The 12019-nt window shown below is 40.3% G+C and overlaps 1 protein-coding gene across 2 annotated transcripts in view; it reads left to right on the top strand.

The window, feature by feature from the left end:
• fhl3a (four and a half LIM domains 3a) overlaps positions 1–12019 on the top strand; it is a 51000-nt gene that overhangs the window by 26786 nt on the left and 12195 nt on the right. The window lies entirely within an intron of this gene.

The raw sequence follows: 12019 nt of genomic DNA, 5'->3' as shown, positions 1-12019 counted from the left end.
AAATCTGTGGGAAACTTTGTAGTAAAGTGGTCCTGGGATTAATGTCCATGTTTGTTCAAAGAAAAATAATATACTTCTTTAAGGAACTGCAGAAAGAAACCAAGTGGGCACCCAGAAAATAACTTAAAGCAGTAGGAGCTTTGCACCTTTCTCAGGGTTGTTGATCAGCCTTTGCTAAATTATCTGTCTTTAACAGCATTCTAGATCAGATCAGAAAGCATTTTTGTCTTGCTTTCTCTTTTCTCACTCCTGCTCTAGTTACCCCTCTGCCATCTAAACATTCACCGGCAAATACAAGCAGAGAGAGAGAGAAAAAAAGGCAACCTTTCTAGCATTCTCCAGGCAATGACTCTCCAAAAACCTCCACTGGCACACAGGAGTTGACTGCATAGTTTCCCCGATGCAAACCAGATGTGAAGCGCTAATGTATGGCAGCATTTTTTTCCTTCAAAGGAAGACAAATGTAGGCCAAAAATGTAGTCTTTTGGCCGTGCACACGCTGAGATACAAAAATAAATTCATTCCTGAGCTCCGAGCTATTCCCTCATGGTGGTTGGGACTGTACTGTATGATTTAGAATAATTGCAATGTTATTGTTTGTTGTTGGTTGAGTGTTGTGGAGCGCTGGGATTGTGTAAGGGGATACATGAATTGCAACAGTTGCATTTTTTAGCTGCACTTCTCTCCTGAAAGTTTTGTTCGTATGGAGTCTCTTTTGATAGCACGTCCTCAAGTCTGGGCCTGCCAAGCGCCTGTCAGATTATGACAAATTTGTGTTTTAAGTATAACTAAACATACGTCAGCACAGGCTTGTGCTGTGCTTTTGTTTATCTTTGGATTTAACCACCATATCAAACCCTTTTAATAGATGAGTCCGCAGGGTTTGACAGGACAGCGCTCTGGATCCAGCTGCTGTTCACTGGTATCATTTATGCTAATGCTGCAGCGTGTACCACACAACTGAAGAAAGGCTAATATTAAGAGACATCAAGTCATATCCTTGCACTTGCATTGTCATTAAAAGTTGCCAAGAAAGGACAAATTACAAAGGCGGCGGTGACATTTTCTGCTGTAGGTAGTCATTCTCCGTCTTTTCTGTTTATGATGTCGGCTTTCATTTGAGCCCTCTGTTGCCTCCCACTCCACACCAGGCAGTGTTTAAACGCTCAGGGACAATAACAGGTTTGAGTCCCAGTGTCTGGTCCTGCAGTCTGTACTCATTTTGACCAAGGCTCCCATAGAGGAGTGGTCTCAGGTGCCCCCTCAACAACCCCCGCCCCTGATCTCCTCCGTCCTGCTGCAGCTTGTTCATTGATGTTGTTCAAAGAAACTCAGTAAATTGAAACCCCTTCTCTCAGTAGCTTCCTGCTTGTAGCCTCATTCAGTGTCCTGAGAGAATGGGTGGCCCAGGCTCTCCTCAAATGCACGACAGAGAGATTAGAAAAATGGCAAAACTCACAGTGAAGCTGGCTTGTATTTACTTAAAGCACATTATCATAGAAGCTCTACAGTCCACACATTACTCTGAGCTTTAAATGCCATGTTTATACTTTAGAAACTTCCATTGTAGTAGATTATAACACCTTTAAGAGAGCCAAATTCCCTTTCACCATCAGAATAAACATGTTTGAGTATGTTCATAGCCCATGCTTGTCTTGTTCAAATAAGCACATTTGTTTATGAATGTGGCTAAAGCATTATCTCCACTTCATGAGCAATTTCCTCTTCTTCCTGTGATAAGATTCATTGCTTCGCCTTGTCCTTTCGATTTCTGGACCTCATTTATTAGCTTCAGGGAAAGTTAACAGATGCAGAGCAACAAACATATGAGTCAGATATAGACCCTGACCAGTAAAGGATATTCAAAACAGACAGCGATATCGGATTTTAAAGGGATAATTTCAACTATTACAGATTTGGCTGATCGAGATGTAACCATGCCTTGCCACATAAGTCACACTCAGTATAAATATGGACAATTCAAATTGATTTCACAAAAATAAGTATTATAGTGCTGTTTTTTTAAACCAGCAGAAGTTTCTATCTGCTTTTGGCAACTCTTGTTCAATCACAGTAGTTTAAGAAAAGACATAAGGGAAGATTTAGATATTTTTTTTCAAAGGAGCATAGATATGAAGTGTACAGAAACATAAAAGACTAAACAGTGTGCAAATAGATAATTGCAAGAGACTGATGAGCAATGGCACAACCAGCATGATGCGGGACATTTAATAGCTAATGAAACCATAACGTCTTACATGTGTGCAAGATCCATACAGATTATTACGTGCACTGGTCTCTATACAATATGATCCTTCAAAGGTTCCCAAATGGCTTCTTTCAAATAACAAATTTGCTATAATAAAGAAGGTCTTATATTACCAATGTCAGGGTGGACTACAAGCTGCACATCTGCACAGCTGCTGGAAGTATTTCATTGTTTTCAGTGTTGTCTTTTCAGTGAAAAATATATTAGCTCAAAAAGTTGTGAAAGGTTGGTGAATGTACAGGTCACAACTTGTCCACGAGAGCGTTTTGGAGTTGTTGGATTGTGTATTTGATGAGTTTGATGAGGGAAAGCTAAAATTCCGTCTGCTAACATAGGGTTAGCGGTGCAGCTGGTTTAACGGTCGCCCCAGATCTAGAAACAGCTTACACCGACAACTAAAGGAAACAAACCTATTACTAAGACTATAGGAATTATGGCAATGGGCGAATTTGCCAAAATGTTGAAGTATCCCTTTAAAGTAATAAATGGAAATGAAATTGACTGTTGAGGGTCGTACTCACATGTACTCAGCCGAAGTGAAAAGAGGCCACATATCAAAGCGCAATATAAATCTTCAAAGAGGAACGAAGGCTAGTGGAGCTAGCTTTTAATGTTAGCCACGCTCTAGAGAGTGTACCAACCTCACTGACACAATGATGTGTTTGATTGTTTTCTAAGGATTTTCTCCTCTTCAGACTAGTCGGTTTAACAAAATCTCAATGAGCCAAAAGGGGATATATATATATATATATATATATATATATATATATATATGCCAAGGAACATCTTTAATATATAGTATTTGTGATAGGCCAATATTAGCAGATATCAGTCTCAGTTCAGTTTTAAACAGTCTACGACAGCTCAGTGGACAAGTTTAAAGTCATTTACAACCTCTGTCATCAAACACTTACTTTTAACTGTCCCTTTAATTCCTTTTCAATCCATAACAAGTTCCTTTTCTGTAGTCAAGTTCATTCCAATCAGGAGAGACTAGTGACTAATTTGAAGATAAATGTTTATTTTACATAAATTCGATCATGAATTATATTTATTAACATAGATGCGATATTGAATTATTGTCAGGGCCTCTTTGGCACTTGAACTCCACAAGGACAGCGTGATTGAAGGATGTCTGCCCTAAGCAGTGGTGAGATCTACCCCCCCATGGAGTCAGCTGATGATGTCATCTAAGGCTGAATAAATGAACATTGATCAACTATGAAGACCAGAGTTAAGGAGATTAGCCGACTTAGTAAAAATTAAGTTACCAAAGTAATTTAGTGGGAGAATTGCAAAGTGGTATGTTGGATTTTCATCACATTATAACCTGTCAAAATAGCTCTGATAGCCCTCAGTCCTCAAAGAATGCAGTCAGGGATACTTGGTCAACACTTCCTCAGAGCTCAACTTGTAATATTAAAATCATATTTCAGTGTTTGACTTTTTTTGTTGCATTTCTGCAGCCTGAATGGTCAAATAGATGATGTCCATGCACACAGTTAGTCATGTTGATGTTATTCAGCTCATGGAGTGACTAGTCTCTCTGAATATGTGGATCTGGAAGCTTCTCCCAAAGGCCCTGACCTTGGTTTCCATTTCCTTGAAGACAAAGACAAATATAATCCCTCTGACTTTATGTCATAAACATAAGCTCTGGAGCATTAAAAAAAAGTTGAATTCATGCCTTTGTCGTTGCACATTAGTCACCAAATGGAAAGTCTTCCATGGTCACGAGGCTCTGACATAAATAAGATTTGACGACATCTACATCAGGCTCTGTTCAAGTGGCCCCTGCTCTGAGACACAAATGATCTTTTCTGGAGTGTGCTTTTGACATTTTGTTTTATTTTTGATATGCTCAACCAGGCCCTCAAATGATATATTTAAATGTCCAGTGCTATGTTTTTTCCCATCTTAAAGCCAGCCAAGCGGCTTTACTGTGTTTGGAAGATGTCCAGACACCAGAGAGAGGGTAGTGCGATGGTATGTGTTTATCCAAACGCAGCCGTTTCACTTTTCCTTCAGTTTGATTTAAGACTTGTCATAGCTGTAAGTTCCTGCTGCAGCGCTCAGTCGCCTCTAAATGTCACCATCTCTTTTTCTCTCTCCCTCTGTTGTGTTTGATTTCTCCTCGGTTCCTTCATCACTCTCTCTGGAGCTTGTATAAAGGGGGACAAAGTAATGTGTACTTTAAGGGGACCTGCTCTATAACACACTCCTTCCTCTGCTGTGTGAGTCTCTTTGCTGCCAGGAGATCAGGCAGTTTAAGGTGACTGAGTGGCTTTTGTAGCTGCTACTTTTTAAAGAGACCAAGACCTTCTGTGCACAATTTTCTTCAAGTGTCATCTTTGATATAAAGTACTCTGGTTAACATGCCTGTCCAATACCTTGAAGTTACTCTGACTTCTAACAGCAAAGCCACAGCTTTAAACAGTTTCAACTTGGCGATCAACCAGACCAATTGTTTGCCAAGTCTTTATTAACGGACTGTGAAGAAATTTCCACCAACAGTCCTGTTCTCTTATCAGGAAGGATGCAGTTGTAAGACCTCTACTGTCACTTTCTTTATGTTGGAGATAAGACATTTCCACAGAGCCTTGGCTCAGTTCTATCTAACCACAAAATGTTTTCTGCACTAAAAATGAAGAAACTAGGACGTTGTTGGTTAATTTTCATTTCACTGCTTTCACCTAATAAGGGCATAAACAACTGCAGCTCCATTGACATTAATTTTATGAATTCATGGGAAAAAAAACTTGTCTTTGGGGTTAAACTTAGGCGTAATTTTTCTTCAGAATTGTTTATAAAGTAGCTGAAAATATAACTAAAGGGATAACATGTGACCTCCGGTAGATAGATGTCAGATTTTAGCCCATCTATCAAACCAAAAAGTAAAAACAGAATCAATATGCATTCAGAAATGCAGCCCAAATTTGATTCAATTCTGGTTTCTCTAAGTAATTTGGACAAAAAGAAGTAATTTTATTGTTTAGAACTGTGCTTTAGCAATGAACCTCTGCAACACTACATAAAGTGTGCAAAGATTTATCTTGTCCCCCTCAATGTAGGGCTAAGTGCAACCTTGTAAAAGCAGATGGATCAGCAAAGTTCCAATCTGAAAAGAACGTGCCAGGTCTAAAACACACCTGACCAAACAGCATCATTTGAGATTAATGAGGCAGTAGCCAAGGGGTTCAGCTGGACTGGAAGCTGATAGCAATGGCTGCTGCCAGTGTAGCATTTAGCTCTGATGTAGCTACACTATAGCGTGGTTTTATCAGAACTGGACCACATTTCTTTATGAAATAAGGAGATAAGAACAGCACTGAAAGCTTATCTTGGAAGAAGAGATGTTTTTGTACTTCGCTCGACCAGCACGAGTTTCATCCGCCAACAAGCTCAAAGGTTCATAAACTTCAGCAGCACCTGCCTGTCGAGCTGTGCAGGCCTCCTTCCTCATTTAGACTTGTAGCTCTGATTGGCCCGTAATGAATGTGATAGACCATTCATCCGATTGCCTTCTGAGATTTTTTATGCCCTTCCCAAACACTTTGTATAGGAGATATCCCAGATGAAAGTGAAATATATCCCATGCAATGGATGTATAGTCTATCTGGTGTGTTAGGCTATAGAAAGGGTGTAGTTCATGCTAATAAAATCAAGGGTATAGCATCCTTTCAGGCAGACCACAGCATCAAGTGCTTCCATTAAATCGAGATTAGCTGATCTCATGTAAGCTCTCAGTTGATGGCAAGCTGATTTGCTCTGAGCATACTACTGGCTAATTGCACTCATGCAACTGCGCTAGCCTGGCTACACTTCTATGGTCCCTCTGCAAGCTGCTTTTTGCAACCCTCCTCCACCCCAGCTGCTCATTTATGATATGTTTGACTTAATCAGTGTCATTCTGTTGTCACTGATGCCTGCTCTGCTCTGGGTATTTTGCTGCTTCTCTCCCTGCCTCAGGCTCTCTTTGTAGGCATAGTAAGAGAATGAATGTGTGCTGTTCCTGCTGGATGCTTTTCACATAGGATTGTGGAACAGCAGGGGGATCCCAGAACAGCCACATGGACAAATGAAAATAACAGCAATAAGAGGAAATTAATAACTGCTAATAAAGACAAATTTATAACTGCAAATTGTGTATTTTAATGGCAAAGTGGTCCTGACTGAATCAAAGGTATTTAAACAGTGTGTTATGATGAATTACACAAAACCTATCACATCCAAAAGTTGAAAGCAATTTATATGTTACTGTTCATAAAACCATCCATATTAGTTTTGTTAACTTGTCATTAAATTAACAGCAATAAAATAAAAATGTATGAAACATGTTTGAGTGAAGCCTTTGAGTGAAGCAAAATTAAGCTGATAGGGAAGTGCTGTCATCAGTGTGAACACTGAGCTTGGAACAACAGACCTAAAGGGTTTTTTCTCCACTCTTTTTAGAAAGTCATTACTCTGTGGTTAATTTACTTTTTATGCTATGTTTGTTTGTTTGTTTGATTGATGTCTTCTGTAAGAAATCTACTAATATAAAAGCTTCTAAAGTAGATCAATCATACCATAGCTAATGCTGGTTTTATTTATTTAGAATAAAAATAATATAGTATATTCACAAAAGTGATTTATTTGGCTTGAATATGAGGGTTCTCTGAAAAAGTCCACCATGTATGGAGACAGCTCTGCTCTAGTAGTGAATTGTTTACTGTAAAGCACAGAGCAGCCATTGACTAATGCCTGTAATTGGTGTGATTTCACTGAGATGAGCTCTTGTCCTAAGGCCATGTTTTCACTGTAAGCCAATCTTAAGCCACACCAGCACACACTTACACAATGACCCACAATGGTTTTGTCAGACCTTTAAGTAGATGTTAAGAGGTAGTAGTCTCACATCTCTTCATAGCTTTAGCATCAATAATGCTTCCCTCTTGGACCTTTCTGTGTGATTTAAAAACATATTCCCTATAATTGATAAATATTCAGTAGAGTTATCCTTCTTTTTTTTGTCCTGTCAGATTTATTCACTGTACTCTGTGCCTACTGCTTATTTGGAATCAACCAGAGCGTAAGCAAAGTTTGGGTAGAGGATTAACAGGCTTGTCTGTGGGATTGGACTGGACTTTGTAAACGCTAAACCTACAGTTACCAACCGTGACTGTGTTGCCTGGTAACAGCATACAGCCGGCGTGTTTGAATTGCTCTGTTGCTCTGTGAAGTCTCACACTCAGCCCTGAACTTCACCTCATTATGCCAATCATGGAGGGTTGTGTTGACTAGAAGAATGCAACCTTGGCATTCCTTTGGTTATCTTATAGATGGATTTGTGAAAGCAAATACAAGCTTTAATTCCTGTTTACAGATTGTAGGTTTATCATGTCCCACGATAAATGTAAAGACGGGGCTGACACCTGTTTGTTATGGACAAGCAGGGTATTAGAGCTGTAGGAAGAGAGAACATCATCCTGCTTTTATTGTGAGCACTTCCCAATAAGATGCCACAAAAAAAATGTAACAGTCCTGATAAAACATGTTTTATTTTGCTTGATCAAAATGATTTGGCTTAATTAAAGATTAAGGTCTGTAAAGCCTGGCGGTACAACATATTTCAAGTTTAGGATATTTTTTTTGTTCATTAAACTTTAATCATAAAGTCTGGCAGTTACATTCATGATATAACCACATTGCAAACATTGCAGACTAAGAAACAGAAATAAAACAGAGAAAAAATCAGAGGTCTAATCCAGGATTAGATTATGTATAGATCCATTTTTGGAAGTACTTACATAAACAGTGGCCTGCTTTAGCTTCTTCAGCTTTAGCTAAAGCTAACATAGCTACACTAGCTATGTAATTAACATTACTACCAAAGCCAGCTAATTTATCTTTCACAGCATGAGCTTTAACTAGCTAAAACTGATGTAGCTATGTAAATATCTATGTAGCTTACATAACTGCTTTGTGAGTTTAGCTTTAACTTCATTTGCTATGTAGCTAACATAGATAGCTAGCCACGCAACTTCCATAGCCCTTATCTATAGCAATTGGCCTTAGCATTGTGAGCTTTAGCCAGCACAGCTAAGGCTAATGTAGCTATGTAGCTCCCATAGATAACAATATGGTAAATATCTATGTATAGCACTATATCTATAGCTAAGTTAGCTTTAAAAGAAACAGTTAGACCTAACTAAACTACATAGTTAATGTAGCTGTGTAGGTCCCATGGATATAAATATAACTGACACTAATGCGTACTTCTGTTATCTATAGTTGTTAGCTTCAGCAAATGCGGCTAATGCTATGTAGATAACGTAGATACATAGCTTACGCACCTGCTTTGTGAGCTGAAGTTCAGCATTATCTACGTAGGTTACCTAACTAACAGAGCTACATAAGCTACGTGTCCTTTTCCCGAAGTTTTAGAGTGTATTTCTGTTCAGAGATATGGTGTCTCAGATGAACTGTCTGTAAAAGTGGCCATCAGAGATGAACGGTCTGCAGCCAATCTGTCTGAACTGAAGGTTCACCGTCTGATTTGGAAATGCCAGACTGACCAAACACCACCACACTGCACAAAAAAATTTCTTCAGACTCATTCATACTGACTCATTAAGCTCTGTGTTTTAATATAGGTCTGCTATTGCTGATGAACTCTGGCTGGATCATTTATAGCAATGGAATTCACTGCTGCCTGGTTAAAATGAGATCTTTGCTTTGAACTGCTGTACTATAATTAAGCTCTGCTACATTTCTGGATCATTGTCCTGTGTGGGGGCACTGGTGATTTCCTTGAAGCCCACACTTTTCCCAGGGGCCTGAATTAAGTCACAGCTCTGGTATTTGGGAACATTATTAACCCGAAGTGGGTTCTTAGTCATCTTGGACATGAAGGAGATGGACCTCTGCCTGGAAGTGAGCACATTACAGTAGTAGATACAAAGCCCTGAGAACCAGCCTCCAGACTGAATATCATCATGACCCAGATCCTTCTCTTCTCTTCTCTTCTCTTCTCTTCTCTTCTCTTCTCTTCTCTTCTCTTCTCTTCTCTTCTCTTCTCTTCTCTTCTCTTCTCTTCTCTTCTCTTCTCTTGTGGGTTTTGGGGTCTGTAATATCTGTATGTAGTCATGTCTAAGTCCATCTCCCTAGGGCTTGGTACACTGACGTCATGCCCCTCTCTGTGAGAGCATGTGCCATCAGAGGTTCATTTCAGGCTCTGCACCGGTCACTCCCACACTGATACCTTAATCTCTTAGAGACTTTGAGGAAAAATTCAGTAACATATTCGTATGTATCTTACATTGGAAACTTGGCAAATTGGTGTAACATTTACATTTGTGCTTTTAGGAAGTTGCCTTTAGGTTCTCACTTACAGTACTTTTAGTGAGTTCTTTATGCCTTAAATGTGACATACCATACCCATTTTCCACCTTTAACACAGTCCCCTGTGGTCTAAATGAAACTTTTGTGCCAAGCTTTGGTCAGAATATAACATAAATCGAGCACTGGAGGAGGGTATTGAGCCCATGTAAACCAGCCCTAAACAGCCTTGTCAGAACACTTGGTTTTGGTGTATGTCTCTTTAAATGCAAAAGAGCTTTTTAAAACCCCATCCCTCTTTTCCCTGGGGTTAACCCACATGAATACAGTGTCATGCTTTCCTAACTGTGGTTGGAGTTACCAGGTGAAGAACAGGAACTGTTAGTATGTCTCGTTGTGATGTCACCATGACCACTCATTCTGAACAGGCTGTCAGATTTTGTGTCGGAGGATTCTGAGCAACGGACTGGGTTGACTTTTTTCCAATTTGTTGGTCGGGAGATACTCCAGATAGCCAAATATATGCAAAAATATTAAAATCACAGAGAGCCAGTTTGCCTGCTGGCTGGTGCATGCTTCACCTGACCCCGATGCCCCATCCCTGCCTGCACGTGGTGAACCCATAGTGTAGCAGCTCCATGTTTCTTTTTGAGCTGAACCCTACCAAGCCCTGCTATGAGACACATGTTGGTGACCCCTTTTGCCCCCTAAGTCTGGGTCCAGATGGGTGCCCCATAGGGTTCCGTATTGTTTGGTTTTGATACCTGTGCCAAACTGATACCTGTTGTACGGTGCTGATACCTTAATGGTGCCTGAATAGATGTTTTTGAGAGTAAAGAAGTGTGTTGAAAGTCAGTGGGAGAGTAAAAGCTGTCAGAGTGTCTTAAAGGATTTGCAGAATTATCTTTGTAAAGTGCCTATCGAACATGGGATAAGGAAAGGAAACCGGTGTAACTTAAATACATCACACAAATTCCATGACGTATTTCTTGGCTTTCATTTGGGGTGGCAGGGGGTCGCATTGGGGTGGCAGGGTATTGAACTGAAGTATTGATATCTGTGTTGTGATTTGATCCAGTATGTTTTGGATGTGTTGGTACTGGTACCATGTTGGTACCATACTCACTCCTAGTGCCCTGGTATCCTACATCTGTCGATTCACGATGGTCTGTCTGTCTGGGCCCTCCCCTTGGACCAGTATGCATCCGGACACCATCCCCAACAACACAGCTCCCAGCTTCACAAGGCCATGCAAGCCCCACCACCATGATAAAGCTCATGGAGTTCACAACCTCACCTATTGTTAATGACCAAAAGAATGAGATGTGGCTCCATGTGGCTGAAATTAGATTTCTTCAGAGGGTGGCCAGGCTCAGCCTTAGTTGCTCCTTCTTTGTATCATAAGAAGGAGCAACTCTGCCCCCTGGGTGCCTCCCACTGAAGCTCTTCCAGGCACGTCCAACTTGGAGGACCTCGGGGAAGACTCAGAATACACTGGCAGGGTTATACTTCCTGTCTGGTCTGGGAATGCCCCTGGATCCTCCAGAGGGAGTTGGAAATTGTCCCTTGGAAAGGGGATGTCTGGGCTGACATGCTTAGCCTGCTGTCAGCATGACCCAGGGTAAGCAGAATGAAACAGAGGATAGATCAAATGGGTTTTTCATGATCTGTCCCCTAAGAGCCGAAACTGATTACTTACAAAGCTGTAACACAGAATCTCTGGAGAGAAGTCAGTAATGCAAACAGGAACACCCCATCATCCATGTTTAAGTCTCACTTCTTTTGTGAGGGTTTGCATATCTGCCTTTTTTAGGAAAGTTTCCTGTCCTACTTTTTCTGAACTTTTAATACGTCATGACTATATGGATTATACAATTTTAGGGAGGGAAGTAAACGGCTGCTTGATTTGCTTTAGAAATTAAAGCTGACGTGAGACGTCACAAAACTCGCTTCCCACCTGTTGAATCATGCCTCGTCTCGTCCTCTCACTTGGCAAGCAAAGGCAGTGCATACCTACCTGGCACTGCAGATAACATAAAGGTCATGGCATTCATTTTCTATCTTTGTTTTTAGCTGATTGTGTAGATTTTCTGACAGATGATTCGTCAAACTAGAAATTTGTGTTTAAAAGGAAGATTTACAAGTTCAGCGCCCTGCTGTACTTTACTTCACCCAGGACGACCGCAGCTGCTGTTTCTGATATTTTGCCATAACCTCCAGATGGAAATGATAATATAAGACATCAGATTGTAAAGATGTATCTATTAAGTCCAGAAATAGGGAGATATGTTAGTCTAGTGTTCTGAGCCAGTGTTTATACGTGGCTGCAGGGCTGTCAAGCATTTACACTTTTTAATTTATGTCTTGAGGTCATCTGAGGGAGCTGAAAGCATCTTTTCAGCTTAAGGGAGTTCAAATGTGTTAGCAGAA

Source organism: Cheilinus undulatus, linkage group 8 (genome assembly GCF_018320785.1).
Source record: "Cheilinus undulatus linkage group 8, ASM1832078v1, whole genome shotgun sequence".
Lineage (NCBI taxonomy): Eukaryota > Metazoa > Chordata > Actinopteri > Labriformes > Labridae > Cheilinus > Cheilinus undulatus.
The sequence above is the reverse complement of the archived record's forward strand: the minus strand, read 5'-3'. Positions and strand labels throughout refer to the sequence as shown.